We start from the raw sequence: 26,899 nt of genomic DNA, 5'->3' as shown, positions 1-26,899 counted from the left end.
AAATATGTCGGCTACATGTAGTGACAAGACTAAGAAGACGTCATATTTCCTAGTACATACATGTATTAGGTTAACAAAATGCAATACTGTAAATGTGATTCCTGCATGCAGTTACATTTCCACTAACTAGTGACGTCAGCATCTTCCCTAGCATATGATTAATATAAAGTAGTAAAATGCAGATTTCTGCATTAAGACAGGACTTTTGCTAGTGATGTCATCACAATTACCATCATATGCATTAATTTACTATGTATGAATTAGTAAATATGCAGGTCAAGTAGTGCAATAAATGTGATTTATTTTTATAGATCGGCCGATAGATAGCACTTTAAAATAGTGATGTCATATTTATTAGTATGCATTAATGTATAGTTGTAAAATGCAATTCATGTGATAACGTTAACTAATGACGTCATTATATTTCCCAATATATGCCTTATTTATATTGTATACTGTATTAGTAAAGAAGAAAAGTGCAAAAACGTCATTCCTGCAGTGCACCGCCTGACGTCATCACAAGACTTTGAATTTATACACGTATCTATTGATCATGATAGCTATGCTGATATTAATGTGGGGGGCGGGTGCGTAAATTCCAGGCTGCTTCTTTGCTGGCTGGAAGTTGTCCGTCACATTCAGCGGGGACTACGACTGCGAGAAGGCCGGCTCGGGGGCGACGAGACGCGGGGAAGAGGCGTGCGAGGGCTCCTTCTTCATCTTCTTCCTTCAGTCCGCCTCTCGGAGCCGAACAGGATGCACGGACTTTTACGCACAACCAAATTACTATAGTTCGAAATAACAGGTGAGTAAGATTCATATTTTAGATTTTTTCTAAAGCATATTAAGTATGACTAACTTGTTTAAATGTACTCCGAATGTGTTTTTAGTGGAATTGTAGGGAGGTCTAGCTAGACATGGTCACAAAAGGGGGTCCTATGAGCGGCTGGCAGTGCAGTAAAGTAACGCCAAAGGCATTTTAAAGTCATTAGGTGGCTTCAATTAGCGTCTATATAAACGCCAAGCTACACTTTCTCCGGCTAGGGCTTCAACGCGACATCAATGGCATCAATAAAATCACATTGAAAGATAAATAAGAGTCAAAATTCTGTTGCGTTTAAGGTGTGATTTGGGGGGTCTGTTTTATTTGAAGGAGGGGAGAAAAAAAACAAATTAAATGACTTTTCCAAGAGCTTTTCGTGCATTTTTGACATACCACAGGGAAAACTGGTCGCCTGCAGGAGTCAAAGTGAGGTCAAACGTGTTGCGATCTGCAAACATGCACCCCGGCTCCCAAACTAAAGTTCTCAGTCTTTATCTCAAAAGTAATAAGTACAATAAAATAAAAAAAAATAACAATCAAACTTTTCCCTCCCCGATCCGGTTTGTTTTACTTTGAGAGACTAACTTAAATCAAGTATATACAAAAAAATAACCGTTAAGTATCAATATGAAATGACACCTTTTTTTTTAGCCTTTTTAATTTATTTAATTTCACATACATTTTAATATTAATATGAGTTTTAGGTGTAAAATAATAATACAGATTCGTTAGGTTTAATGACAGTGATCCCGACATGTAGATAGTGATTCAAACCAATACATGATTGGTGTTGAGTTACATTTTAATAACGTCTGCTTGGCTTCCTTTAGAAGCGTTGAGTGCGAGTCTCTTTTGGCTTCTCACACACATGAATACTTAATCGTGTGCGCCTTCTAGCGGGGCAGTTGGGAATGACAGCCACAGTGCCAACAAACAATCCCACTGCAATGTAAAAAGCTGAATGGCCACACAACCACAATATTAGTTGTAAGAAGAATGTGCATGCAGTAAGTTATAATACTCAATTTTGGTAGACCGTCAAATAAGTATTTATTTAATATGTAGATAGGGCACAAATCTATATTAAAAGTACAATCAAGAAAAAGTAGAGGTCGACGATGATAATGTATGGCAAAAAATGCAATAACAAACAAGACATTTTTTTTCTCCATGCATACATAATGCTGTAATTAAAAACAATTAAACGTTTGCATGATCAATGTAAAACTCCGCTGCGTCGTACTGAGAGCTGTCCTTTAGGCCCAAAAATTAGGAACAGTTCTCAGAATGACGATCTGTAATTTTATACCGATCTACCACATGAAGCCATTTTCATTGTCCCAACTGAAGTTAGACCATAGCAAACTACAACCACACTAATAATAATGATAGCTTCGATTTAGTGCTTTTTGAGGGACCCAAAGATGCTTCACCGTAACTCAAGGGGAAAATTCAACATATTATGTAATATCACATTGGATTAGAATAGGATATAATAGAAAGACTTTGTTGTCATTGTACATTGCACATGCAACTAAATTGGGGCCCAACTCCATGTTTGTGTGATTAACAATTTACAAAAACAATAGAAAAAAAATGATATAAGAACTATATTAAGCCGGGACTAAATTCTGCAGTGCAAATAACAGTAAGGCACAGTGGGATACGGTTATATGAACAAGTAGCATGTATGTAGACTTGTGCATATGTATTCATGATAATGAATGTTTGCTTTAATAAATAAGATCAAAACTGAGGATAATCATCTTTATAAAGGCATCATTTCTGTATTGGACATTTTTTACAGGGTGCAGATGCCCCTAATGGCGAGTCTGGCTACTGTCAATAAACTCTGTTTGTCCTCTGATCTTTAGTACAAATAAAGGAGAAAAAAAAAAGTCTTAACAGAGCCTCTTGTGTGTGTTTGTCTTCTCATTGCAAATGTCAAGCATGTCTGTGAAATTAACTTGCTTACTCGGCACGAAGGGGAAAAAAAACAAAAAAAAAACATCTTGTGCGGCATTCACACTCTTTCACACACAGACTTGTTAATATGCTTTTATTTCTGGAAGCCCGATTCCAAATTAATTGTGAAGTGCACACGCGAGGAGGCGTCAAACACGCTGCAAGGTGTGGCGTCATTGATGATAAAGGGGTGCAAAGACGTCAGTGCATCAAACGCACACACACGCGTGCCTATATGCTTTTCTACACGCGCGCACTTTTGATGTATGGATCATAGCGGAACGAAGTTAAGTAGGCACGGTGTGAACTTTTTTTTCCCTAGCTTGGTGTTAAACGTGAGGTGTTATAAAAGTGATACGGCAACATTAAAAGCAAGCTGTTCTAAATGGCGTGGTGAAACAATACACAGCACAGTACTGCATTGTGTCATAGCTTGTGTTGTGCCAAATGATATGAAAATGTATCGCAAGGGAATTCGAGTGTGGTAATATAAACTGGACTGAATGGTTTCGATATCTAATTGTGATGTCTTGCATGGTATCGCATCGAATCACATAATTGTAATGAATCGTACATATGGCGTCATAATCGTAGTAAATCGTAATGTATTACAGCACATCGTAACGTACAGTATTGTGTATATATATGTTTATACGGTATATATATATATACAAATATATATATATGTGTGTGCGTTCTTTGCAATAAATTATAAGGAGTTGTGCGTATCTTTATATGTATGGTATGAGTGGTATCATTGGCAGCCTCAAGGATGGAGATGCATCAGTCCTTTTGGCGTATCGGAATAAAATCCATTCTCACATTGTGGCGAAGACCGATCGGGTCATAGCAGACCGCTGAATTAACCTCGACCACTCTTTTCCCCTCCTCCATCCTCTCCCCTCCACCCCCGCCCAACATTTGCCACTGCAGCTTTTGTTTCAGGTGTGCTAATGGCCTCACACGCTAGGAAGATCATCTCTATCCTCCGCCCCCCTCACCAAAAAAAAGTGTTGAGGGTGAGGACAGACGGGGTGCACGGGTGAGGGGTGGTCACACCTTGCAGGGAGGCTGTGAATTGATCAGCACCTCGGAGGGAGGGAGGCAGGGACGGAGGGATGTGAGAAAGGAGAGTGAGGAAGGACGTGAGGGGAGAGGGTGAGTCAAGAAGGGGGGAGGAAGAGGAGGGAGGTGTGAAGATTCATCTTTTCATGGCGACGGGTGCGAGTGGCAAAAGCCTGGCAGACTAAAACAAAAAAATACATACAGTACATCCGATTATTTCAGTTCGGCTAGGGCATCTTCACAAATAGAAGATCTTTGGGAGACGAGGTAAGGGGCAAAATAATATCATCCATGTGGTAGCGAGCATCAAGTATTGCCAGTATGTAGACTTCAATGACAATTATGACAACAAATTTCATGACAATATCGCACAGTAGTTGGTACAGTCTCGATAATCGTCAAATATGTCGATTATTGTACCAGCTAAACGACTAATCAAAACATCGCGTAGTTACTTTTACATCCAGCGCAGGTCTGCTTAAACATTAAACATGCACGAAAAGTTTGGATAGTAATTGAAAATAATTGAAACGTATCGTAATTGTCATCACTCGTAAGTTATCGTATCGCATCGCAGCATATACAAATTGTATCGCATTGCAATGAACTCATTCGGTACCAAACATTTTCAGACCCTCCTTAACACTAAAATTTAAAAAAAAAAAGAAAAAAATATAAGTAAGTTTAGACAGTTAAACGACAAAAATTTGTCATTGGGATTTAATGAATGTTCAAGTGAATCGTACCATTGTGAATTGGACTAGTTGCATCGATATCATAATCCAACGTCAATTATATTTTTCTAATACAAGAATTATCGTACAATTGCTGTATCATGATACCTTTTGGTATATCATATAATTGATAATATCATATTGCATAAATTAAAGCAAAACATCTCAATCCATGCAATGCAACACTTCGGATACAAACCACCAGTGAAAACATGTTTTATTGTGTATGTATTATAATAGTCTGCCTATTGCAGTTAACTGTAACGTAATTGGAAAATTGTATTGCATTGTAATTTGAATAAATTCCATTGTTAAAAACTAAACAAAGAAAAGTTTTTGTTACTTGTATACACAAGGGGTTTTAGTGTAACGTATTATTTATTACTTGCGATACAATAATTATTGCTGCATCGTGATCCCACTAATATCAATGGAAAAATATCATGATATCATATTGCAGGGTACTCCATCCTTTCTGTAAGAAGTTTTCTTTCGTTATCTACAGTAGATGAAGCAGTACATCAATTATCGCAGAACGGCCGTATCGTGATACCACGAACAGCGACGGCCAAGTGACGCAACAATCGGATCATGATTTAGTAGCAATTCCCACTAATAATACTCCTAATATTCAACTTTTAACAACAACAAAAACTCACAAAAACTTCAGGTTTTATTGCTGAGCAAGTCACTATTTTTAGTCGAGGGAAAGATTTGTAATTTTCCAAAGCCAAGTAATAATTTCATATTTAAAGCCCCTCTGCTTGACTGCACAGCAGATGGGTCTTTAAACCAAATGCCAGATTATTCTTATTTTTGGAAGACTGTGTAGCTAATATGAAAATATAAAAATGTAGCGGCGTATTCATCAGCTTTTTACAGCTGTACTATGTCACCGCTTTCAGTTTTTATGGCTTCACTCTTTGTTGTTGTTTTCTGGTTGCTAGAGAACACCAGTTCCCAAACTGTGGTGCGAGCGCCCCTGGGGGCTGAAAGTGGAATGGCAATCTGATTTAAGCATTTTTAGTAAATGATTTTTAGGATAAAAGCAGATTTTTTTAATTTGCTATAAACAGACATTGACTTTTTTTTTAAAGATATGCACTGTTTTCACTGCTATTTGTTTGTTTATTAATATAAAAAGCTGTAAATATTTAAATAAAATGTAAGTCATCATATATACATATTTGTCAGTAAATATTGAGGCAGGATTTATTTCATTTATTTTTTGTTATTTTCAAAAAAAATTCTGGAGATTTCTAAATTTACAGCTATTCTTATAATTATTACTGTTGCTATAAAAATCCAATAAATATTGGCGCAGATACAGAAATTCTCTTTTTTTGTACCTGTACTTAATTATTATCATTATTGTTATTAGATTGAAAAAAATCTAATAAATATTGGCACGGATACAAGACTATTTTCGTACTTCAACAGAAACAAAAACAAGTCTAACAAAAGAAAAGACATGCAAAGAAAAAGAATTTCTAAAAGCAAAAACACTTGAGTTCTCGAACGGAATCACTGATATTAATTGTGATTGTTTGATTTGCTAAATATGACTATTTCGGATCCAGATTTTTCACTTTTGCCCATTTCTGAGGGAATAATGCATGAGTCTTAACACTAACAAATCCGCATGTAGTGTGCAGGTGTACCTAATGTTGTGTCCAACGACGACCCTCCCAAAGTTATCCCTGCCGAAGTCGACCGAGAGGTCGGAGGTGACGCGATGTCATGCTGACATGATTCCAATAAGGAATCTTCCCAAGCGTGAGGGATTGAGCAAGCCAACGCGGCTCAGAGCATCCGAGTCGAGGCGGCTCACAAAAGCGGCGCCGACTGTCAAAGAATCCCGGGATTGACTTGTCTTTCCGTTAATTATGACGACTGCCGTTAGCGTGTGACAGCATCCATCTCGACGTCCTTTGTTATGCTTGCGCACCTGCGTGGCTTTAATTACTCCGTCTTGGTTTCGGCCTTGAGATGCCAAACGTCAAGCGTCTGTTTGAGGGAAAGAAAATCACAAGTTGTCAATGAGAACACCTGGAGAATCTTCACAATTGAGGCGTGCTTCCCTCCCAGCTGTTACCTATTGTTGCTTTATTTTTTTCCTGCCAGAAAAGCCTCATTAAAGTCAACAATTGTTCCATTTTCAACAGAATTAGCCATGTTTTTGTATTCAGTAACTTCACTCAGCCCAGCGCTAACTTAGCTCTGGCATTTATATAATACCTCTTTTTTTTTTTTTTTTTTTTTTTTTAATCTTTTTGACTTTTTGTAGACAGGAAAATCCACACATTTTAGAATATGTAATAGGTAGAGCCTAAAATTAGTCACAAATTAGTATAATTAGTCACACTCGTCTCAGGATTATTTGGGTCAAATTTAAGGCAAAAATGAGCTAAGGAAAGTAATTAACATCTTAAAATTAAACGAAACATGTAATTGATTGTAGCTGGTTAATTGTGCTGGCTCATTAATAAAACTCATGTAAATAAGGTGCATAAGGTTTAGGCGTTTAAAGTAATGCAACTTCACAAATGTAATACGCTGTCGTCGATCAAATACGGCACCAAACGATTGCGCTCGCATCCTTTTCCCGAACTCTTTTCCAAAGGTCTTGGTGTCATGAGTGAGGCAATAAATGAACCGATGAGCTCCATACACACTATTTTGCTGCGGCGTTCCATGTCTTGCTGCGCTCAGTCTCCTCTGAGATCGCTGCATTATTGTAACATTTGAGGACACAGGGCAAGAAATGACCACGATAACAATACACATTAGCTAACCCTGTTGCTGTACCTTACTTCCCGATGCTGCAATATTATACCCACAGTCTCCGGGTGACTGCAGCTGCCCTCAATCTCGTCTTGGATCAAATGTTTCTCCCTAATGTTGCGGGGGGTATAAATCTTTTGTTGTTTGTTAGCGGCTTTTTGCAGTTTCTGACAACGTCTGAGAGGTGAAACTGAAGGTGCGGGCTTGGTCGTAAACGTCCCTCTCCTCTCATTATTCCGGCATTTCTTCAGCCCCCCCCCCCGGCAGGGCATCGGCGGCGCTGTGGAAATGGGATGATAAATCGGGGCGGGTCAATAGTCGATCCATAGTCTCTGTGTTGTTGGCTTTCACTTGAGCATAATTTATATGCCGACTGATCAATAACTAATCTCGGGCCCGTCGTCCGCGCTGAAATAAAGACCAGAGTGATGATGATGGCCCAGGGAGAACGGGCGGGCTGTGCCGGAATGTGAGGGGAATTGATGCACCGACAACACACACTCATGCACACGCACACACATACAGATAAAGGTTCAAACAGCGTTAAAAAAAGTTGGAATGACTTTTGGGACACACATGATTGTCTGCTCTAATGACGTCATTGTTAGGTCTTGGAATCACTGTTTATTTTAATCCTCATCATTTAAGCACTTTGGTGAGCGGGGGGTGGGGGGGGCGCTCTTGCCATTTTGTCACTTCTGTCAACTGAAAATGACATCGCAGTTGCTCAGGGCTCACATAATGACCAATCATGGCTAAGCTGTGATTGGTCGTTACCTGAGCAACTTGATGTCATTTTCAGTCGACAGAAGTGACAAAATGGCCGCCCCCTGATATGGTTAAAAACGGTGGATTTTGCTGCTTAGCTCATTTGCCACAAACTCGCCGATTTGTCAAACTTCCACAGTTTCGCACCAATTACTGCCAAAGAGGACTTACTCAATGTCAGTTTTTCTTTTGTGTCTTAAGTATCGGGAGTATCAGCAGCCTCAATGAGTACCCGATACCTTCCAATAAGGCTGGTATCATTACTCCCCCATCCCTAGTTTAAAAAAAATACTTTGTTACATCCCACCACTGTTTTTTGTGACTTCGGTTGAGAGGTAGATGCACCCTAGACTGCTTGCTGAAATGAGCTGTCACTCAATTTCCTAACATTTGTGCGACTTTGGATGCACATTTTTCCCATGACGAATATAAACAGGGTAAAAAATCAACCCAAACATATTTTTTTCAAGAATATGTTCCCAGCAGGCCCACTAGTTGAAGAGTAAAACTTATGTCATGTAAAAAAAAATAATAATTAATTAACTAAAAAAAAACTACACTTCCATCTTGCCTGTTGAATATTCTCAGTCACCGTGGTTGTGTCCTCCTCAGATGACTGAAATGATCACAACTGGGCTGCTGTGTTTGTCTTGGAAAATATTTCGCCTATTATCCGAGTAGGCTCCATCAGTACATGCAACGAGGCTTTGGTAGGACTGCACCAGCCTTGTTGGTGCAAAACCTAGTTATGTTGTCATCAAAATCGAGTATCGGTACTCGTATCAACGAACACTCAAAATGCATCCCTAGACATGAGGAGTGATGTGGATGACAAAGTCCTGCAGCTGTTCAAGACAAACTGTTGTTGGAGTGTCTGGTGGCTTCTGTAGATGTGTGTGCGCGTGTGTACGCGTGGTGCGTGAAAGGGGCCGGCCGGCGGAGCTGAGGGGGCTGAACCCCGTGGCCTCAGATTAGCCCCTGCTTGATAGGATTAGGCTCTAATGACTGCGACTTGGAAAGACAAAGGGAGTTTGTGCAAAGAGGCTTAGATATGGAAGAATTAGCAGCAACCTTCCATGGCACTGTGCTGGCCCTCGCTTGCTCTTCTTCTTCGGGACCTTTTTGCTCATCGTCGCCATCCGTCTTTTGCTACACTTTGACGCCCCACCCCCACCCCCCCGCCCCCCACTGCCCCCTCGTGTGCGTCCTCCCGACAGGGTCATCTCGTCTGTGCAGCCCACAAATTCGAGTCAACTTTTCTTAAAAGTTGTCGAGGGAGGAGAGGCTATGTACACAAGAATAATAACGTGAAAGATATGGTACGTTAATGGAAAGAATATATTTGAGAGGAGATTGAGTTTAGCGAGAAACCTGGCAGCTGTAGTAAAGTGGAGGTATTTGAGAGGAGAGTAAGGACAGCAAGAAAAATCGAGGTCTGCATCAAAGTGGAGACTGTGGAGTGCCCTACATTACTGTACTTTTTTTTTTTAGCCAAATAACCTCAAATGTCACAAAAAGGTAGACATTTTAAACTTGAGAGGACACTCAGGGCAACACGAAAATGGAACACCGCAGCAAATTGGAGACTGTGGAGTACCATACTGCAACATCAAAAGCTAAGGCACACCAACAAGGTATGTTTATGTGTACGTTTGGATATCGCCGTGTATCGTCAGATGGTACAATAATGTGGCCATTTCTTTCTTGAGGAGATATAGGGCCTGAAGAAACCAAGCAATCGCAGTAAAAAGGAGACTGTGGAGTACAATACTGTAACACAAAGCTGAGGCACAGCAAAAAGGAAAGCGAACATTGGAAATAACTGTTGTCATCTCTAGCAATGTGTCCTCAAATGCTACAATGCCACAAAAAATGTGTCCAAAGGAGATTGAGGCCAGTACGAAACCTGGCTGCTCCAGCAAAGTAGACACTGCGGAGTACAATACTGCATTGCCCGAAGCTACGGCAAAACTCATGTTAGCGAATGTCATTTCTATGTGTATTTTCTCAAATTTAACAACGCGTTTTTGATTTTATATTCCAGACTAGTCTTGAGGGCAGCGAGAAACTGGGATGCTACAGCAAAGTGGAGACTGTGGAGATGAACTCTGCAGTGTCCACATCCAAGTCTAACGCTACAGTGTGTTCATTGACATTTCTCTCTGTGTATCCTCCACAATGACACGTTCATTTCATATTTCGGACGAGGTGGACGGCATCAAGAAAGCAGGCCGCAGCAATAAAGTGGAGACTGTGGAGTGCAATATTTCTGTCTCCAATACTACAGTAAAACTAAGGTTAGCATGTGTAATTTCAAACTGCGTCTCCTAAAGTATTGTAACAACGCAAACATTTCATTTCGCAGGAGCTACTCAGCGCAGCAAGAAAACAGCGCTGTAGCAAAGCGGAGACTGTGGAGTGTAACTTCGCAGCGTCCAGTTCGGATGATAGAGTGCGGCGTGCATGCGTTTGTGTGACTTATCAAAGTGATAAAAAAAAAAAAAAAGCAACACAATCCTCGAGTGGTCACAGCATAAATCAGCATACAGTATATTCTTATTGACCTAAGCCCTTGTTATGAGTAAATACAGCCACGGGCTGACTGAGCTGGAGGCAAGCTTCCAGTTTGTGTGTTTGTGTGTGCGTGCGTGTGTTGCTTAGGGAGGCTAAGGAGAGGATAAGGAGATCAGCAGTGGGGGGATATCACGCCTCTTAAGCATGTATACACTTGCTAACTTTTACTTTTTTGGGGGGGGGGGGGGGGCAAAATAAATCCCCCGCTCATCAAAGCATGATAGACTCTTCTCACTGCCCCCTACCGTAATCCACCCCCCCCTCCCCTCGTCCCCTCCCCACTTTTACAAATCTCCAAGTAACACAAACATTTGAGTTGTTTAGAGCAAAAAAAAAAAAGACAAAAAAAAAAGGCTTTTAATCTCATTACGAGTTGCTTATTCTTTGGCGTTTTCCAAGGCAAAAGTGAGTGAAGGGACTGAGAAGGAAGAAAACAGTTTCGTATTTCTGTAAGCCTCAAACTTTTGGCAAGGGAAGGAGAACTTGGCCCTAATTCCATCTCACGCTGGAGTTGGGGCCGCTGCGTTCTGGAGGGCCGCTCTGGCCGAGGGCCTGAGCCCGTAAATTGGATATTAGGCGGGTTGGGGTGGGGGAGGGGGAGGGGGCGGGGGTTGATATAAAGGAGCCAGTGTGCGCTCCCGTCACCGGGGAATTATTGCCGCCCCCCCCCCAGTATACGTGTCGGGGCCGCATAGATGCTCATCTCAGGCTGTATCCGTCGCTCGCCGAGCCGCACAATAGGATTTTCCAGCTGCAGCCTCCCGTTTGAATACAAGCATTCCAAATTGTTAAGTGGCATTCTTTTCTTTTCTTTCTCTTTTCTTCTCTTATAAACACTTTTTTCCTGCCTCTCTCCCCCCGCGGACCATTTGGTCCGACTACATATATATTTCATCTTTTCTTCTCTCTTCCAAGAAAAAACTGTAAAGTTTCTTCCTTTTCCTTTTGGAGAAGTTTCACAGAATGACAACAGCAGTTCCTGCACATAGAGCTTGACTGAAAACTGTCATTTGCATGCCAGGCCAATAGTTGGCGATGTCAACCTTGTAAAAAAACTGCATACAAATGTTCAACTCTGGTCTCATCCAAAAGTGCAATGTAAATATCTTTCATCAGGCTTTTTTGAAAAGGAGACTGCGGGCAAGAAACCATACAACCGCAGCAAAGTGGGAACTGTGGAGTAAGGTACAGCAAGTGGATAAAATAAGATTAGCATGTGTGTTAATTTTGTCATTTGTAATCGTGTATCCTCAAACGTTACAATGATGGGACAATTTTATATGCCACAGGCGATTATGGGCAAAAAAAAAAAAGGGCAGCTCATAAAAGTGGAGACTGTGTCATGACTGCAGAGTCAAGAGAAAACGCACTGCAGGGGGTTCAACTTATGTTAGCGTAAATTTTTACTGCTGCCATTTCTTGTGGTATCTTCTCAAATGTTACTCTGACGCAGCCATTTATTATAAGGCAGGAGACTGAGTAAAACACGGCAATTGCAGTAAAGTGGAGACTGGAGAAGAACCATCAAATGCACAGCAACAGCGGATGCTAACGATAGCATCTGCGTATATTGTAGAGACTCATCCTGAAATGTCACAGAGAGGATAATTTTATATTCTACAGGAGACAGAGCAAAAAAAAAAAAAAACAGGCATTTGCAGCAAAGTGGAGATTGAGGAGTTCTGTGTGCACACAAAATCCTTATCGTGTATACGACAAATACAAAAATGGGAACGATATTGTGATCACAAAAAAAGTCCACTTTGAGATAAATGTTTCCTTGTGGAAACATCTCAAACAATTAACTCAATTTTTTGTTTTCAAAAGAACAATTTACAAAAAAATACTTGCTATATTTTGCCGAATGACACGGGAAAGCTATGTATTTTGCTTTCTTTTTACTTTTGTCAAAAAGTCAGAAAGAAAAATACTTGTGTTTTAGATTCCACGATAACAGTCTGGTCGGACACAATTTTGTTTCTTTGCGTTTTGAGTCAAATTTAGTTTGAGCTATGTCAGTTTTAAGCTTAAAAACAAACAACACAAGCGTTCACTGTATTATAAAACATCTATTTTGTGACCAAATTTTATAGTCATTTTTAGCTAAATACACAGTCGGGTAAATAATCGCTGCCTCTCTCTTCCTTAAGTTGCTCTTAATTCTTTTGCTCCCCCCCTCCAACTGCTACCATGTCCTTGTGCCCGCACCACACAAAGCGCCCCCTCTCCCGTGGGTAATCCTAAACAGGGGCATGAGAGGGTGTGAAATTAAATACATTACAGCATTGCAGATTAAAGTCCTCCATAGGCAGTTGCTCATCCACATCAAACTGTTTTTGCTCCTTAAAGGGGGCTAACATTTGATCCGGCCTTGAAAGCGGCAGGCGGAGGGAGGAAGAGGTCGGCCGAGGAGGCCAGGCCACAATCGGCCGGCGTAGGAAAATAGCACGCTAGCTGGCAAGTGTGTTGGACTGAACGTTTACAGCGGTTTTAAATTGAAGTCCGTCTGTGTTGGCGAGTACAGACGAGCGTGGCGTCATGGTTGAGGCCAACGCAGGTGATGGTACTGTACCTCTTTTCACAAGTCGTAAACTTTAATGCGCCGTTTCCCAGTGTGCGGCAATTACTCACATCGGCCAGCACAATGTGGGCCACACATGGATGCATTTAAGAAGTGTGGAAGTGCACAAAAATAAAACATTTCTTTTGCATTTTCCAATTGAACATCTTAAAACATCAGTCGCTTTCAAATAAATAACACTGGTCAACAATTTTTTACTAGATTTTGAAATCTGAGAGTAAGTAAATTTTTCTAGATTTTTTTTTTTTTTTTGCGCTGGCTCCAAATCTACCCTCACATTAAGTTTTCATAATAATAATATTATACAGTGATATGTAATATAGTAATATATTTAGTAATATTTATGAATGAACGGTTAGGTTCAGCAACAGGTATAATTTTTGGGGAAACGTCATACATACATGGTAAAATTCGTAAGTCAAATTTAAAAACAAAAAATGGAAAAAAACAAAAAAAACTGTAAAAGTAAAGACATGTTTGAAATTAGAGTCCAAAATATGTCGAGGGACACAAACCCATCTCAGATTTAAATCTGCTGTCGACCAGTGTAATAGAATGAAAAAAAATTACAAAGATTAAAGTACTGTAGTACACAGTCTCCATTTTGCTATAGTAGCCCGATTTTTAGCTGCCTTCAGTCTCCTCCCGTAAATCAAATTGTCATTGAAACATTTCAGGAGATGCAATTTTAGAAAAGACATTAAAAATCCAATTTAGTTTACCCTGTTGGATTACACTCTACAATTTACATTTTCCCCTCTCTCATTTTCTATCTCCATACATGTCTCTAAATTTGGAAATACACATGATAGCGTTAGCTTACCCTTCTCCACAGTCTCCAGTTTGCAGTTTACCTGTTGCCCTCAGCCTCCTTTTCTAGCTGCCCTCAATTCAAAAGGACCACATGCCAAAGGAAAAACCCAGGAGACCCTCGTTCTCCTCCAATGTTGTTGTTCTGTTAGCATGATGCGTTCAATGCAGTGCGTTTTTTTTCTTTTTGCAGTTTCAAGTGGAAAACAAAGCATTGCTGTCCATGCTAATAAACTTGTGGTGTTTGAGCCCACACTTAAGCTTTTTTTGGGGCGACTTGTGGCTTTTTTTGTTGATGGTCCCTGACCCGGCAGACGTCCGCGATTAGCTCACATGTGCAGGGAAGTCCGTCCAGCTGGGATCGGTCCTCCGATATCCCGCTCTCCCCTTTCTAATGAGTCTCTCGGGGACGGCGCCTCCCACTTAATCCACTCGTCTATTTTGACTTCCTGTGCTCGAGGAGCTCACAAGGCCGGTAAAGGTTGCGTGTTCCGTCGGCTGCGGTCAATGACATCAATTGATGCAAGCAGACTACCAGGAGTTTGAGTTACACCACATCAATGGATCCGTGGGGAAAAGAGATATTAGACGCTGACGAGAACTCAACATCAAAGATTTCAAAACAGAAACACCAACACGACCATAGTAGACTGTGTAAACGTAAAATTTGGGATAATTCGATCCAATTTCTGTCAACTCTGGTTGCGAAGAATAGTAATATAGTTAAATCATATTGTAGGTATAGTTACATGACAGTTTTCTAAAGAAAATAACAATAGGTTCATATGAACGTCTAGGATGATTACTCAAAACTAAAAAGTAAAATGCAATACAAACATTGCAAAGAGGAGCACATCCTTGTTTAGTTTGACAATTTTAGCAGTTTGATTACAAAAAATATATATTTACTGAGACTATCATTCAAAAGGAAAAAAGCAATAAGCCTATACAAACAGTATTTAGCCTTGCGATCTTAGGTAATGCTAGCATTTTATTAACAAAAATATGTAGTTACTGAGACAATAATTTAGAAAGCAAAAAACAGTAGGCTTATACAAACTGTATGTACCCTTGTTAGCTTTGCATAATGTCAGCATTTGGTTATGAAAAAAATTGGCCAATATGAATGTTGCAAACTGGATTATGTATATAGACTCGTTATCTTGGCATAACGTTAGCAGTTCGGTTTCAAAGATATAAAATAATTACTATAATGAGCATTCAAATGAAAAATAAAATAGCTTTGTCTAGTTTATGAATTTATTCATTTTTTTTAAACAAAACCTTGCAAAATACACATCTTTGCTGATGAGCCCCAAAAACATTGTCTCGCCAAAATTACTATCCACAAACTAGAAGCACCTAGTTAGCCTTGTTAGCATAGTTGGCCAACACCTCACCTAAACAGCATAATGTTAGCATTCAATTAACAAACTACCAACAGCATACCCTTATTTCACATTGCTTACTGGTTGGAGCAGACAAAGATGTGACTATTGATTTTTTTTCCCAGGGATTCAAATGGCAACCAAGAGCACGTTGCTTGAATTATTAGCTACGATGGCTAAGGCCATGATGTGAGCATTTTAGTTACAACCGTATAACATTTATACACTATGATTGGCCAGTCTGCCTTTCCCGAGGGCGTGACTTTTAGCCAACAGCTCCAGAGTTGACGTCTGTCTTGTGCACTGGTCCTGTGGGGACTTTAGCACTTGGACGGACGTGAGCAAAGCGGTCCAGAAGTAGCAGCTGCCACGGAGACAAAACACAAAAGCCACTCACAGATCCAAGAGACACAACAGCAACATCTGCGCTGGCCCAGACACAGCAAAACTTAATAAGAGCTCCACAGTCTGGAAAATTTGCTTTTATGACCGAGGCACTGGCCACAGTCGCGTCGGACAAAGTTTCTGTCTCGTTAGGACAAGAAGAAGTTTGACACAAGAATTTGCACGGTGATAGTTAAGTCAAGTTTGTTGTTTCAATGAGCCGCGCATTTGTAAGGTGAACTTTAAGAAGGTTACCATTAAACAATCAATAGCTTTTACGACATATAGATAATGCATAGATGCTTGGAGTGGGGTATTACTGTAAATGTGAAGGTCAATGTATACCAAGGTGAGCCACTTTGTGTTAGGTGCACTTAGCTTGTGGACTTTGTACTTGGAGATGGATGCTGTACTGTGACCAGGAACAGCCTAAAACAACATATCATCAGCCTCTTCAAATAAGGGCCTTTTTTTGACTTTTCTTTTTCCTTTACACATTAGGATGCTCGACACCTCTGCTAAAATCAGCTACATCCATTGTTAAACAGATCATTCATTTCTACCCCTGATTACAATGACAATTATTAATTAGTATAATCCAACAGAATTTGGTTCAGTTTTTCGAACAAAAAAATGAAAAAAAATGATTTAAGCCATTATTTTAGGAGGGTGACAGTATTTACCGTACCATTGACAACAATGATTTTGTCCATGACAATCGCATAGTATCGGCTGTATCACGATACAGTTATTGCACGATAATCGACATATTCACCATACTTTTGACACTGTGATATGACAGAAATTTGTTTGTGACCTTAGGCCTCAACCGACTTAGTAAGCCTCAGTAATGTCAGTAGTTCTTCGCAAGGGATAAAGACTCTATGCCTGTGTGCAGTGTTAGTTTGTCTAAATGTGTTGCTGCATCAGTTAGGTTGAAATAACCATTGCTTAAAGGCATTTGAACATATCTAGTAAAGATATTGATGTTAGATGTGTTTTGCACAAGCATAACACAAGAAAATTGGCACTATTCTTTATCGAAACCATGACCCATTCCTACAAAAAAAGGTGCTCTGGAAAAAAAGATCATGGTTGAGGTTAAAAAAACGGCTCCTATTGACAAGAACGGCTTAACTTTAAATCTGACAGCTCACAAACAGATGCGCTGGAATGTTTTGTTTGTAGCTACCAAGCGATGACGCTGTTGACATTCCAGGTCCCATCTGGAGATCGCTATTGACAAGCACAAGAGACGTAAACTTGACGATAATCGGCAAACGACGACACAATGCCTGTCAAACATCGCGAAAAGACGAAAGCGACAAAATCTGCGGCTTATCTGCAACCGGCAACGCCGCATGCCGACATCGAGCTAACCTGACGAACGCGGCTAATTGCGTCTCTTTGGTGACACGTCAATCACCCGGCGAAAACGCTAAGAGGGAAGCTAACGAGACCAGGACAATGGTTCAGTTGCAGAATAAACGGTTGAAAAAAGACAGAAAGAAAGCATAAATCACATCATAGAATTGATCCCCCTCTGCGTCTTCCCTTTCTTCCTGCTCAGATGGAGGGATTACCCCAGGAGGAAGTGCTTTGATTGGGGCACAATGGGCATCCATCCTCTGCTTGATTCGTGCGATCCATGCGGTAAATCCCTGACGCGAGTGGATCGGCCGACGGCTGATTTTTGCACAAGGAGAAAGAGTTCAGAGGTGACTCGAGTGGGCGAGAGAGGAGGCCAAGGAAGATGTTTCACAGGAGTCAAAGAGACGCCTCATAAACGATTAAAATATGAGAAAGCCAGATGATTTTTACATCGACCGTCCTCTTTCATGTTGCTTCAGTCTTCAGTGTTGTTTTTTTTTTCCCTGGCCAAAAACTACAAGATAAACTGTGATTTATGCTCTATTTATGTATCCTCCTTAAAAGAGTGCAACCGAGGTAAAGTACACAGTATAAGATCATAGAAAGAGGCAAACGTAGAAATAAACGTAGAAATATACGTGTATATATATATATATATATATATATATATATATATATATATATATATATATATATGTGTCTATAAAAATCAAATGTCAAGGGTTGTTTAGTTTGAAGATAGTTTGAAAAAGACCAAATTATGAGTCTAACTGAATGTCGTGCAACCTGAATTTAGTACACAGGACCGACGCACACATAACGCAGATGACGCACTGCGCGTCTGGCCCCATCGTCCATGGGGGACACCACTTTTGCTATCTTTAGTGACCCCAGCCCTGGAACTTTTCTCACAAACCTTCAAAGCTAATTGGAGCTAATTGGAACGAATGTAAACCTTAGATGTAGACCAGCATTCATCTGGAAACTATGCCCTGTTCATTTCTGCACTTAACTTAGAAATGAGAATAATGGCGTTAGCCCATTCTAGCACTAAGTGGCTCAATTTGAAACGGTAATACCATCTCTATGACAGACTCATATTTGGACTGTGGCGCTACAAGGAACAGCCAAACCGGGCCAGAACGAGGGGGGGGGGGGCTGAAAGGGCTTTTGTCGGATTTACACGTATAGCGTGTCATGCTTAAACGATGTAAACACACAGTACAGGCCACTGAACTGTGGAATGGGACAAAAGGTGTTGTACCTGCTGGAAGCCAAAAAGTCGACTGCAGCCACATCAAAGTCGGCCTTCAAATTGAAATTCTTCACTCCTGTTGTCGGGATTTGGTTTAATGAGCTGAGAAACAGGCCCGGACAGCTGACTCCTGACTCTGTGTGTGTGTGTGCGCGCGTGTGTGTGTGTGGACATATCAGAGGAGCTTTCCCACCGCCAGGCCTCTCTGAGTGCACCAAGCCAGGTTTGGCTTCTCTCAGGCTACTGCGGCAATATACTTGCAACACACTCTCTCACACACACACACACACACACACACACACACACACACACACACACACACACACACACACACACACACACACACAAGCACATTCTCTTTCCTCTGAAGCCTCTCCAGTGCTACAGATTTCTCACATGCACACACCCAAACACACAGAAAAAGGTCCAGAGATTCACCAAACTGCAGCTGCCTGTTTATTGGGGCTTGTTAGAACATGTGACAGCAAGGTGCACTTCTGGCAAACAGAGTCAAATACGGCACTGGTGTTAATCTCCCACCGTGGAGGAGGAAGGAGGAAGGGCGGGTAGCACCTTCACACAGGGATCCCGTTCCAACTTTCACCGGCTCCCAGCGGGCCTCATCCGCAACACAGAGATTACCCAAAGCTCCAAAGTCAAAATCCACCCGTGACATCATCACATGGGCCCACAAGTGGAGTTTATGGCCGCTTTAGGCAAATAAACGATCCGGAGCACTTGCTTGCTAACACTTTAAATTATTCTTTGTGTGCTGTCAAACTAAATGTCGGAAAAAGTATCACTAAAGTGCATCAAAGTAAATCATTTTATTGTTTTTGTTTTGAATATAGCGCTAAATAATCTTGATCAGCTCCACAATCAAGTAAATAATACATCAAAAATAAATAGAAAAGTGTAAATTTCATTACTCGTCTTGAAAAAAAAAAATAAAATAAAAATAAAAACATGATATAGTAGATGCACTTAAAAAAAAAAAAGATAAATGATTACACAAATATATAAATAAATATAAAAATAAAGCATTGCATACATATTTTTCCAATCAGAAACTAATCGCCAAGGGCTGGTGGCGGTGGTACATATTTCCATTCGGAACGTATATGCACCACTCGAAAAAATTATTTTTATGTACAAAATATTTCAACCTAACAGTGTGGCCAAATGACCAAAAGGCCCGCGGACCATTACTGGGCCACAGACCAGTGGTTGGCGACCACTGTGGTAGTTTACATAGGGCGACGTTTTGGTTTTTTGAAGCATTCTGTTTGATTGCTCCAGTAGAGCCTTCGAAAATAATAAATACAACACAGACTAATGTATAATATAAAAACATACTGCAAAAACATAGTACATATGTATTTATGTGTGCATATTATTCTTTAGGTTTTAAATACAGTGGTCACAAATTGTGTCCATAACTAAAGTGTGTTAGATGACATGGGGAAAGTCTCCTCGCACAAAGATGTCACTCAAGCACAAACTGACCGTCTTTGTGCTCTCTGCGTCAGCTGTCCATCAAAGTGATTGGCAGACATGTGTCACACTGAGAAAATGTCGCGGAGAGTTGGCGAGAGAGCCAAAAGCCACGGCGGCAAATCTCAATAATCCATCTCCAGACAAAAAAAAAAAAAAAATCAAGAGGGGGAAGTGTGTGGGGGGTTCATAGTTGAAATTCTAATGGTGTTAGGCCACAGGGTTCATGTCATTTTCCTCCGTAGACCAAACAAATGATTAGAAGATTCCATTATTTGTCCATTATGCATATGTGTTTGTGTGCAAATAGACTCAGTTTAGCTCATCACGGACCAATATGTCTGCACCCGGAACCAGCTGAGGTCCCCACGGGTTCTAAAATTGCTCATCATTAGGGCTTAATGCCACTGGCTCTTTTTTTTCTTTTTTTTTTTCACTAACCAGATAATCAATATGTGAAAGGTTATACTCATTGCAATGTTTTCCCAAAGAGGAGGAGGACCCCGGGAAGTTCGCGAATTAGCCTTCAACCTCGGGTCAACAACAGAATTTGTCTCTGTGTTTACATTTGGAAGATGTGCACAAACCCCTTAGGAGGACAGCAGTTGGCCTGTTCATCCCTGTAAAAAGGTAAACAATAACACCACCAAAGCAAATGCGTCCTGGAGAAACTAAAATACATGATAAATTATTATTGTGGAACAATATGAAAATATTCAGAGATGGGCACATTACCCTATTTTGCCGGTCTGTCCGCGACCTGGGCACCCTTCTGTCGTTGCCCCCCCCCATCCTTATTCATAAAAATAATCGTCCTCTGACCCAGTCCGTCCTCGTCCTTTTAAAACACTTCCGTCCTTACATTTTGTTAGTCCGTCCCACAAAAAAAAGCATTATGCATGACATGGTGGGAGAGATGCTAGCGACAGAGGTCTCATCATTCATAAACATTATTTAAAGCTCATTAGCTGGTTAATTTCCGATTCACATCCATTTATCGGCTGTGAGTATAGTGAGTGGATTGAATTGAATTGAATTGAATTGTTTACAACGGTTTAAGTGTCAACAAAGATAGCATTTAGCTGCCAACACAACCACCGTTGGTCACCAGACTAAAGAGCACGCCAGGGGACTTCACGAGAATATTTAATCCGGGTTGTAGCTTTAAATGTACGACAACTCTGGAATAAGAATGAATGACGGTTACCAATATCCGTATTGGTATTGGCAATACCAGCCTCTATTTTAACTTGGTATCCTATCATTAAGGAAGTGTATGCCTTTACGATATTGGAATCGATTTTCATGCCAGAGTGCCGATAATAACTATGAAAGAAAACAGGTTACCTCTGCTTTGCTTGATATCATATCGTAAGGAACTTTGCGGCAGATTACAAACCTCAAATGGAACATCTTATGCATTTTTCCATTACTGTATTTCACTGGGGGAAATTGCTCCACTGTAGTTTGTAATATTATTGTACAATTAAAACATTTTTCCACATCTTTCCAATAATCGTATGACACAATGTATGCCGTTACTTGCAGCTGTTGTTGAAAACCTCCAATCCGCTGCGCTCATTTTTTTGGATGGTTTTGCTCATATAAATTAACGCTTGGCTGACACTGAGCTCCCACCATTAAACGCACATTCTTTCTGTTTTTATGGTGGAAAATGAAAATGTCGTCGCACTAAGTATTTCATGAACACTATTCATGTACTGTATGAAGTATGAATCCCACTAAGCATTTGGGAACACTGCCGAATGCGGGCGCACACCGGGATACTCCCGAACTGCCGCTACGCTAGCATTAAACATTAAAAAACCCGCAGGAAGAATTTGCTCAGCGCAAATCCCTCGCCCCACCCCCACCCGTTACTGCTAACACAGCTCGCAGTGCTTTGTTGATGGGGGACATTCAGACCCCCAAAACACGCTAGGTCCATATTTGTTGGCATGAGAAGACACACGCACCCCTCAAACAGATCTTTTGTGTGGAAACTATCTTCGGTTATCCGCTGAAAAACTTTTTGGTGCTCAGGTTGAAGCCCTGTCAAATTTTAAAATATTGTTTTGGTACCATCTACTGTAAAGGCATCTTTGTTGAAGTGTGTTGAGGAGGTCCCTGTAATACTTTGCCAACTTCATGTTGTACCTATAGGCAAATATAGAATTTGCTGTGAATAACACTGTAAGCCACTCCTCCATACAGTTTACTTTCACTACTATTACTACCGTTATATATATTGTAGTCCAAATGTGAAGAATTTTATTTATTTATTTTTACTTCTATGAGCGAATGCAACAAATATTTGTTTTCTTTAAAAGAAAAAAAATATATATATATTTTAATTTCAGGTCATTTCTAATCATTTACATTTTATCTTGACTTTTTTTAAGTTTATCAAAAAACAACAACTTATTTGTCTTCAAGATAAAAACTTAATAGTCATTTTTTATTCTACAGCCTTTGAATTCATTTTTATCTGCCCCAAAATATTTTTTCTTCATGTTGTTAAAAAAAAAAAAAAAATCATAAAATGTGGGTACAGTATATGTGTTTTTTTGTCGGATATACAAGTTGAACTGTAAATCCGATGACTGTTTCTAATATCACAAGTTTCCTCAAATGTTGTGAATTAAAATACTATTACTACTACTAATGATAATAATAATAATAATAATAATAATAATAATAATAATAAGAGATACATGCTTTTTGTTGGAATGGGACTTTTACAGTGTGTAATACTTTTCCAAAGAACAGACAAATTCCACAGTAATTTCTAAACTTGCCACTGTTCCAATGAATACTACATCTTTTATTTTCATTAAAAAACAAATTTTTCTGTTCCAGGTGGAAAAAAAACCTCGCAAAATGTGGAGATACATGCTTTTTGTTGGCTGGGGAGTTTTACTTTTCTATTAAAATATAATACGCGATCAAACAAGCACGTCCAAATTTTGTCAGGTATTAAAAATAAATCTTTGTGTTTCAGGATAAAAACACATGGAAGAGGTACTTTTGTAGAGGTAAATATTGTATTAAGGTTTATGCTTTTGTCTTTGTCCATCCAAATTGCGATTGAGATTATAAAAATCTTAAAACAGATGAAAAGAGCCCGTTCCTGCCATCTCTGGTGACGTCGGATGCTTTTCTTATGCCTACTTGATCCTTCCTATGAGTCTTCTCTGATCCGACAGACGGCGAGGCCCGTCTCCCGCGGCAATGAGTCGAGGAGGATAAACGTGTTGATGGTGGCAGACGCTGCTGGAATTCTGTCCCCATGTGTCAAATTGGTTGTCGCCTCCTTGCTCTCCACTTGGCCGTGATCTTTAGCTCCTTACGCCTCCTTATGCCTCCCGTGACCTGCCCGCCGTCCTTTCCCCAAATCCGAATTGCTTCATTTATTACATGTTTTCTGTCTCGCGCGTTACATTGTCTCGTAATCGGATTATATTGCGTTGGGTGGCATGATATCGCAATATATCATATCGTAATATCACATCGCATCATATTGCATCAAAATTTGAATCATGTCGTAATGTATTGCGTCACATTGTATTGTATCCTAGGTATCTGGAGTCGATTGTATCCCATCACACCATACAATGAATTGTCTGATATTCATCGCATCCCATCGTTTCATAATCGTAACTGGAGTGACTCCTATCTGGAGTGGCATTATATGTATGATGGACATGCTACATTGTTGCCAGTGTATTGACAGAAGTATTGCATCGTTTGAGCATGTTTTACGTTTCATAGACGACAAACATGTTCACTATTCAACGTCAAAACTTCTATTTTAAGAGACACGATTAAATGTTTGCGTTTGCAGGCTACTGCCATGCAGACAAACAAACAAAACAAAACCATAGTGTTTCGATTTTCTTTAGTGGCACATTGAAATATTTTAAAGCTGTCAGAGTGATGTAACGAGTCCACTGGAGTTTTAATGAGAGTGCCGCCCAAGCAAGTAAGTGTTTCACTCCAGAGTTTGTCCATTTGAGCTGGGATCAGCCGTGAAGCTAAAGTGCTGGATTCACATGATACCCAGATGCTTTCGTCGCGTGTGTAGCCCCCGCAGTCCATGTGTGTGTGTGTTGTATCAAAGGCAGTAAGAAGACAGCCAAGCCGTAAGCATGGTGCAACACAGGGAAGAAGGGGTGTGTATGTGTGTGTGTGTGTGTGTATGACCAGAGGTGGCAAAAGTAGTCCTACTCTGTACTTACTGTACGTATACATCGTCGCTTGCATGAAGTACAAAGTACAAAAATAACCACCGACGCACTTTCAGCCAAACTGGACAGACAGTCAAACCCACAAATACAAAATGAGAACACTCACAAGGAGTAGGAAGATGATTCAAACACTGTACTAACCATATGGTAAACAGTCAACCCGACTGATGACCGTCAGTCACTTGTCACTTACTAAGCCACACCCCTTAAAGACACATATCATCAGTACACGAATGTACTACAACATGTGTGCGCGTGTATGTAGTACATTTACATTCTATTTTGTTTATGTTTTTATATTTATACTTTAAAAAACAGTTCTATTTTTCTTTCTTAAAAACTAAAAAAAAAAAAAGGTTTTTTTTTATGGGGGGGCTCGATCGAATTAATGGCATTTCAAGTCATTTCAATGGGGAAAATTGATTTGATATATGATGATAAATCAAGGTGCCACTGTAAAAATACAGGGAGTAAAAGTTAAAACGTTAAAGTACGAAACAAATAACTGAAAAATCGACTTAAGTACAATAAAGTATTTGACTTCATTACTTCCCAGCACGGTGTTGGAGCCACAGATATTCTCCTGTGCGTCTTTGCACAAGACGGCGTATGAAAATCTCTGAGTGATGCACTCTCATACGCCGGCAGCCAAGTCCCCCAGCAAGGTTATAGTGCTAGCATGTAGCGCAGGCTTGACTTATGCATGAGCCACCCGTGCGCCGCTATCCCGGGAATTCTGATTCTTTTCCCGCCATAAAACTTGCATGGCCTTCCCGCACTCCGAGGGGAGTAAATGATTCACGATATGGTAAGTAAGCAACGCGTGTTAATTCAGCCTTTTGCTGATACGGTATCAAGTCAAGGCCATGGCTACATTTAGCCTCCCGTACCTCTTCAACATGAGGGGAGGCCTCACGTGAGCATTCAGGAAATGGTGAGATGTGCCCCAAGCTTTGACACTGAAGGTCGGAACTAACTTTTTTTTAGCTTTTCGTCAGGTTAAAATGCAAATTCCTCACCAAAAACCCCCTCAAAGCGGTGTTTTCCGCTATTTAGCTATCTCTGAGCATTCCTGCTACGCCCGATCCCAAAAAAACGACTGGGTCCTCACTTTTATTCATCACAAAGTGAGGAGCCACCCACATACACCGCCCCTGCAGACTAGACACACACCCACATTCTCAGAGCAGTCACCAATGAAGCACTTTGGGACGACGTCATGAACGGGATGCGACAGCCACACAGGGAGAGGCGGGGTTTTAGTGAACCAGCCGTCTTACTTCTGGGTTCGAAAAATAGCCACCAAAATAACTCATATTTCATAAGAAATTAGCTCGCCGCAATGGTAATAAATAATCATATATATAGTCTAGTTAACTGTGGAATGCTTGATATGGCCGCTTTAATGTATTCATTTACCTCCCTAATGTGATCTGGGCTAAAAGGGGCCGCACGTGCTACCTACTTACTTAGCCACCCCCCCCTCACCCCACCCCCACTCGCTGGCTTAGAACCGCATCAGAGAGCCTCAAAAATTCAAATCAACATTTAAATAGTTTGATGTGTAAGGAAGATTCTGTGAACTCCATTATTTGCCCCGCTATTTGCGTGAATAATTCAGGCGGGAGAGGGGGTTGAATTATGGATAAAGTGTACAGTTTGAAGGAGGGTTTCCCAGGAAGCCCGCGGCTACAACATCGCCTTTTAATGATGTCTGGAGACGCTGGACTCGGGCGCAAAGGAAGGGCAGACGTCGTTAGTGTTAGTGTGTCGTTTACTCCTGATTTTTTTTTTTTTTTTTTTTTTAAGTGTGAAAATAGAAATTGTTGCAGTTCAAATTTTTGTGGTTTCTACTGTTGCGGAGCCACTAAAGTTCAAAACTGACTGTTCAGCTAGCTGCTAGTCGCGTCATTGCAGTCAATCACATCACTTTTGGATCACATGGTATTATGCCGTATCATTATTGGAGTAAATTCTTTCATATCATATCACATCGTAATTGAATTAATTTCTATCATACCGCATTGTCATTACAGCAAATCGTATTGACTTTGTAAAAATCGTAATTACCGTTATTCGTATCAAATCGTATTGCCTCATATCGTATCTCATTGTAACCAGAATTAATCGCATCGCATTGTATCGCATCGTCTTGCATTGTAATTGGAGTGAAATGTAGTCTTGTATCATACGGTATCATATTACATTGTAGCGCAGAGCATCATAACTGAAGCTAATTGTATCATATCGTATGGCCTCACATCATTACTCATTGCAGTACATAGTATTGTAATAAAGTTATTTCTATCTTATCATACTGTATCATAATCTATCTAATTGTAGTGCATAGTATCGGAATTAAAGTTAATGGTATCATATCGTATGACATCGGATTTGTATAAAATTGTATTGTATTGTATCGTAAATCGTGTCAATCATCTGGCATCAAATCCTTCCGGGATTGAAGTGAATTTTGTCACATTGTGTGTTGGAGTCAATCACCTCATACCGCATGGCATCATTGTATCACATAATATTGTAGTTGGAGTTAATCATATTGTATCGTATTGCATAGTAATCAGAGATGTCAGAGATGGTGAAATTCAGGTCCAGAAAGTAAAAGCCGGGCCACAGTTTAGCCTGAGCCACAGGTGCT

At 40.3% G+C, this 26,899-nt stretch overlaps 1 long non-coding RNA gene across 2 annotated transcripts in view; it reads right to left on the bottom strand.

The window, feature by feature from the left end:
- Window positions 1–4,864: 4,864 nt before the first annotated feature.
- Window positions 4,865–26,899, bottom strand: part of LOC147139982 (uncharacterized) — a 120,009-nt gene continuing 97,974 nt past the window's right edge. For both annotated transcript variants that reach the window (XR_015088608.1, XR_015088609.1), the window contains one exon: window positions 4,865–6,594. This is a non-coding gene — a long non-coding RNA (uncharacterized LOC147139982). The remainder of the gene's footprint in view (window positions 6,595–26,899) is intronic.

This window comes from Filicampus tigris, chromosome 11 (assembly GCF_054856515.1).
Source record: "Filicampus tigris isolate MCC_2025a chromosome 11, RoL_Ftig_1.0, whole genome shotgun sequence".
Classification (NCBI taxonomy): Eukaryota; Metazoa; Chordata; class Actinopteri; order Syngnathiformes; family Syngnathidae; genus Filicampus; species Filicampus tigris.
The sequence above is the reverse complement of the archived record's forward strand: the minus strand, read 5'-3'. Positions and strand labels throughout refer to the sequence as shown.